Source organism: Thamnophis elegans, chromosome 6 (assembly GCF_009769535.1).
Source record: "Thamnophis elegans isolate rThaEle1 chromosome 6, rThaEle1.pri, whole genome shotgun sequence".
NCBI lineage: Eukaryota > Metazoa > Chordata > Lepidosauria > Squamata > Colubridae > Thamnophis > Thamnophis elegans.
Window position 1 is genome coordinate 60,112,256 of NC_045546.1, and position 6,620 is coordinate 60,118,875.

A 6,620-nucleotide genomic window follows, 5' to 3' on the forward strand; every position below is an offset into this window, starting at 1 on the left:
CGGTTGAGGTGTTTAGGCAGCTGTAGGCGAACGGAAACAGGATTGATGTCCTTGATAATAGGAAATGGACCAACATACTTAGGCCCTAACTTCTTGGATTTCTGGGGAGTTTGAAGAAATTTGGTGGACAGATAAACCTGATCACCCACTTTGTAATCAGAAGGCCTAGTCTGTTTCTTATCCGCCTGTTTCTTATGTGCGCGATGCGCAGCGTCCAAAGTTTGAAGTGCTAAAGGCCAAACATGCCGAAGGCGATCACTCCATTCAGAGAGGGATGAGACGTGCGGTTGCTCGCGAAGAACTTCAGGAATAGGCACAAAATCCTGTCCAGACACTACCGGGAAAGGGGTGAATCCAGTGCTGCTATGCACAGAATTATTATAAGCCACCTCCGCATGTGGCAACAAGTCCACCCAATCATCTTGCTAGTAGTTGATGAAACAACATAAGTACTGTTCTAGAACAGAATTAGTCCTCTCACAAGCCCCATTAGTCTGAGGGTGGTGGGCGGAGCTTAAGCCCTGGGCGGAGCAAACGTGAGAAATGAACATTTTTGCAAGAGTCTTAGCAGATGGAATCTTGGGGCAAGGGATGAAGTGCACTTACTTGGAGAACAAGTCGGTAACCACCCAGATAACCGTGTGCCCCTGGCTCTCAGGGAGTTCGACAATGAAGTCCATAGAGATCTCCCTCCACGGGGCGACAGGGCGAGCCACAGTCTGGAGCAAACCCTGCGGTTTCCCTGGCGGGCGTTTAGCGGCAGCACAAACGGGACAACTGGCAACATAAAGTTCAATGTCCTTTTTCAAAGAAGGCCACCAAAACTGCCGTTTCACGAGATGCAGCATTTTCATGAAACCAAAATTCCCGCCATCCGGGAATCATGAGCCCGTTGGAGAACCACCAGACGAAGAGATGCAGGGACGTAAAGTTTCACCCCAATCCATGGCAAGTCATCCCTAATGGTGCATTCATTTACATGCTGCTGGAACCACTCATCATGAACGAGGGCGTTCTGGAGATTGGAGAGAAAATCCTGGGACATCTCCACTTTAGAACGCGCCTGATGTCTAGTAACCACAGGAGCAGCGAGGCTTGACATGGGAACGACCAGCTGGACCATGCTGAGCTTTGAACAGTTGTACTGAGGAAGCCTGGACAAAGCATCAGCCATGAAGTTCTTCCCACCCGGAATGTATTTCAGGGTGAAATTAAAGTGATTGAAATGCTGAGCCCAGCGCATCTGCTTAGGGGAAAGTCTCCGGGGAGTTCGCAAAGCTTCTAAATTCTTATGGTCAGTCCACACCTCGAAGGGGTGCTTGGCGCCTTCCAGAAAATGGCGCCACATGGCCAAAGCCCAACGAACAGCAAACGCCTCCTTCTCCCAGATAGCCCAACGTCTCTCTGTGTCAGTGAGTTTGCGAGAGGTGTATGCGCAGGGTTGCAAGTTACCTTGATCATTGGCCTAAAGCAACACGGCCCCCACCGCCACATCGCTGGCATCAGCCTGAACCACAAATGGTGCGTCCATGTCCGGGTGCTTCAGGACCGGTTCCTCGGCAAAAAGTCGTTTTAACTTCTCAAAAGCAGCTTGACATTCCATGGTCCAATCCAATGGCTTGCTAGGCCTGGGTTTCGGCCCACCTTTAGACTTCAATAGGTTAGTAATGGGAAGAGCTATCTTAGCAAAAGAAGGGATGAACTGGCGATAGAAATTGGCAAAACCCAAAAATTTCTGCAACTGCCTGCGTGTACGAGGGGCTTCCCACTCAGTGACTGCTTTGACCTTAGCGGGGTCCATCTCCACACCCGTGTGGGAGATACGATAGCCTAGGTAGTCCACCTTCTCTTGATGGAATTCACATTTGGACAATTTGGCATAAAGCTCCGCAGCTCGAAGCTTCTTCAGCACCGTATGAACCAGCTTGACATGTTCCTCACGTGTTTGCATGTAAATAAGGATATTGTCTAAATATATGATAACGCCTTTGTAAAGATGGTCATGCAAGACCTCATTAATCAATTGCATGAAAACCGCAGGCGCCCACTGCAGGCCAAATGGCATCACACAGAACTGGAAACAGCCCAGGGGACAGTTGAAAGCTGTTTTCCACTCGTCTCCCTCCTTAATACGGACTCTATAGTATGCCTCCCGTAGGTCCAGTTTAGTAAAAATGCAGCCCTTGCCCAGTTGGGCTAGCATGTCCTTCATTAGTGGTAATGGATAGAGGTTCTGGGCAGAGATAGTGTTTAAATTTTTGAAATTAACACATAATCTGAGAGAGCCATCTTTCTTTTCTCTGAATAGCACAGGAGCTGCCACCTTGGGTCTAGCTGGTTCAATGAAACCCCTCTCCAAGTTCTTGTCAATGAATTTCCTCATTTCCTCCATCTCCCTAGGAGACATAGAATATATCTGGGGCTTGGGAAGCACCACTCCAGGTAAAATCTCAATGGTGCAATCAGTGGGTCTGGGGGGGGGGAGCTTATCAGAAGATTTCTCACTAAAGACTTCTCTCAGATCCCAATATTCCTTCGGAATTTTCTCTTCCCCTTCGATTCTCTCCTGCCCTCTGGTGGCCAAAGTGGGGTTGGAATCAGCAGAGTCTGGGGCTTCAACCTCCCTGTCAGGGGTCGCGCTAGTGTGAATGCGTAGACACCTCTTACTCCAGTTAATGCGAGGGTTCCATTTACGAAGCCAGGGGAGTCCTAAAATAAGGGGCTGGTCCATGCCAGGTGCCACAATGAAAATGATTAACTCTTGATGGGTTCCCATCTTCATCTCTAAAGGCTCGGTAGAAAAATGAGCAGGGCCCCCACCCGCAATAGAACCATCAATCTGGACTTCCTGTGGGAGGATCCTGTCGCCGAAGGAGCTCAACGGAGCCCCTCTCAGAGTTCTGGTCTGTATATCTAATTAAGATCAATAGATATCACCCCTTTCTGGCAGAAAGGGGCAGGCAGAAGCTCAGGTGCTAGGATTTATTCGTAGTTCACAGCCCCCTTTCTTTTTTTGGGGGCTGCGAACGGAGAAGAGATCCAGCGTAACTGAGCTCTTATCTCCAGCCAGTTCCTCGCAGCTGCCTTTTTGCAGCCCTAGACAGGCGACCCCCCCACTCAGGACAATGATAAATTGTTTAAAGCAACTTAAGCTAACACGAGCGGGTCTCACTCCTGTGATGTTTTTTTTTTTATAACTATCTAAACACCAGCCTTGTTTTTCCTTTGAAACTTCTCTGTGCAATTGGGATACAAAATGGCGTTTTTACTGTGTTGGTGATTGATGACGTAATTAACCGGCTTTATCTCCCCGGAGACTGCTACTCATTAACAAGCAAAATCTACAAATAATTTATTGAGAACTGACCAGCTGAAGACACTGTTTATCTGTTTATTCTCAGCTTTTATCTATAATGCCTCCCAGGTCTAAGCAGGCAAAAAAATCCCCCCCGCATGTGCTTAAAGAACTTGTTAGTAAATCGCTGCCTTTGTCTCCTACACCACCTACTGGAGATTCCTTGACACAGGAGCTTTTCTTTCAAATAATTAATGACTTTAAACAAGAAATTAAAGAATTTGTGCTGGATTTATGCGATAAAATACAGACTAAAATTGCCCAAATAAAGGCGGATATGTTTGAAGTTACGTCTACTTTGACAGATTATATCGAAGAAATGGAGACTAAACTGGAAACTTTGGAGGGGGCTAATTTTAATTTGACTTCTAATATCCAAGCATTACAACAAGAGATTAGAAATACTCAAACACAACTTACAATGATAAATTATAACAGAAAGGCGTCTGCAATAAGAGTCAGAGGACTGCCCGAAAAGAAAGGAGAGAACTTGAAACAGACGTTTGTAGAAGCTTTCAGCCAAGCGGTGGGAGGTCCGGGACTCAATTTTGATTGGAATATTCGAAAAATCTATCGCCAGAATTCGCGTGTAGCAGAGCAACGACAGCTTCCAAGAGACATAATTATATACTTTTTCACAAGAGAATCCAGAAATGCGATCACTCAAAAGTTTTACAATAACAGGCTCCGAATCGATGGCCATGATTTGTTTGTCTTTAAAGAAATCCCACTCCAGATGCTGCAAGCAAGGAGAGGCTATACTTTTTTAACCCAAGAACTTAGAAATCGTCAAATACAGTATAAATGGGAAGCTCCAGTTGGAATCACAGTTACATTTGAAAATCAAAGATTTCGTATTAATTCTGTCTCGGAAGCTCGGGACTTTTATTATAAAACTCTGAAGGCGGGGCTTCTTGACTCACTCGGAAACGCGGAAGGACAAGGTGAAGGAAAGACAAGCAGCAAGTCACTTGGTTACAAGAAGGAGGGAGTTGTTCTCCCCCTACTGGAGAGGCAGAAGAGCGGAAACTGAGGATTCAGTCATATTTTCAAAGCAGCGGGACACGTGGTTATAAGGGAGAGGGTAGCCTTCTCTTTCCGAAAGGGCAGAAGAGTAAAGAATATAGATCCAGCGATGTCTTTAAAATACTTTCTAAGCTTTTGGACTGATTAAAACTTTAGGATTTCTGTTTGGTATGAAATGGTAAAGCTGTGTACTGATGAGGAATGGAAAGAAGCATTGCTTATTCTAGACAGATATTATACGGGACTTTTACAAGACTTATTTGAATCTCAATCCAAACTGCGCATGAAGTGTTTTCTGTGAGGAAAGCGGGGACTAAGATTTATTTGAATTGCGGTTTGGGATGAATGGAGCTGGGAGGAGTGGGGCAGAAAGGAAGGTGGAGCGGGATATTGATGAAAGGATCTTGGGATTGAATGAACTGGTATGGATTTTGGGCACACATTTTACGGATTTACATGCTTGAAGTATAACATAAAAAGCTCAGGATTTTAAAGTGAAGAGCGAGATCCTAATCTTATGCAATTTGGGCTTGGGAGGAATGGAGACGTGAAACGAAGGGTAGGAAGATGAGTAGCGAAAGTATGATTAGACTGCTCTGTATTTGAAGATAAATTGATTTTTGTATAAACTAATATTTGAATATAAGGTTAAGAAAGGCTATCTGGAGAGTCTACAGGAAGATGGGGGTAAATATCAAAGAAGTAAGGGACGAGGACAAAATATAAATGGAATGATTCACACTGTTTAAATTTTAAGAATGATGGGAGGCTGAGCATAATGCAAAAGATTTTTAATTTTTTAATTTTTATTTACTTTTTCGTTTTTTTTTTTCTTTTTCGGAGTGTTCTTTTTATTTTATTTTCATTATTATTGTTAATAAGATATTTTGAAGGTGAATGGTACTGAACGGTGCCGGGTGTGGGACCTGGGAAGTCGGAGGGGGTTAGGGAGGGGGGGTTCATTGGGGGTGGGTGGGCGGGTGGAGATATAGTTTCAATATATAGAATAAGAAGAATACACTTGTATACTGTTGATCCTTATATTTTCTTTTTATTTTTCTCTTTTTTTTCTTTTTGCTTTTTTTCCTTTCTTTTTTCTTTTTAGCGTAACTGAATAGATTAAGGAATAGAGAAATGCACCATAGTGAGAAGTAGAGGAAAGGAAGAGGGAGAAGTAAGGAGGGAGGAAGAGGGGAATGTAAGGAAGATGAGAGGGGAAGGAGGGTGAGGAAGGCGAGAAAGGAAGATAGGAGGGGAAAGGGAAGTAGGAGGGGTGATCGTTGGAGGGAGAAAGGAAAGTTGGAGGGGGAGAAGAAGGGGTGTATGAAAGCGATAGGTTGGGTTTATGAGTTGTGTTTAGGTTGGGGTTTTTCTTTTCTTACTATTATATTATTATTATTGCAAATATACAGTATATAAGTGAATGTACAAAATTGAAAATGAAAATGAATAAAACATTTAATATATATATAGAACCATCAATCTGGCAAAAAACAATAGGGGTTTTTAAAGTCCTCAACTTCAACCCCAGTTTTTCCACCATCGCCGGACAGCGAGAACAGCCGGAGTCCAGCAGAGCTAAAAGCTTTTCAGTCTCGTCAGCAGGTACCCTTAGTTCAATAGGGATCAGCATGGGGCCTTTGTTTGAACTCACCCAACGATGCGAGCGGTCGTCATCTGATTCGTCAGACGAGCTGGAGCTAACGTCACCCTCCTCCTCCTCCGGCTGGAAATGCTGGGGGATATTTTCAGCAGCGCACGCAGCCTCTCTCTTCTTTCCCGGGGTCGTGCTTGCCCTCCCCTCTCTTCTGGGAGAGGGTGGAGCGGTCTGAGCCAGTTTAACACGGCAATTCACGGCGCGATGGCCTTCCTTTCCGCAGCAGAAGCACGTGAAAGGCTTGGCCTTGCCGGCGAAGCTTCCCTTCCCTTCACTTCTGGCGCGGAGGGGGGCTTTTTGGGCCGATGGGGGGGGGGCAACTTCTCCGCTTCTCCCTCTTTCATGCATTGAAGTCTGGCCAAATCTAGCTCAACGTCTGCTGCATGTTCATATCAAGCATTCACTCGGCGGGAAAGGTTTCTGTTAACGCACTGTTGGTAATTTTTTTCATTCAATCCCCCAGCGAACTGATCTAACAAAGCATCTTCTGACCATCCCCTCATATAGGCTGACAGCTGTTGAAACTCCTGAATATACTCAGCCACCGGTCTATTTCCCTGCTTCAGGGCCATAAATTTCACC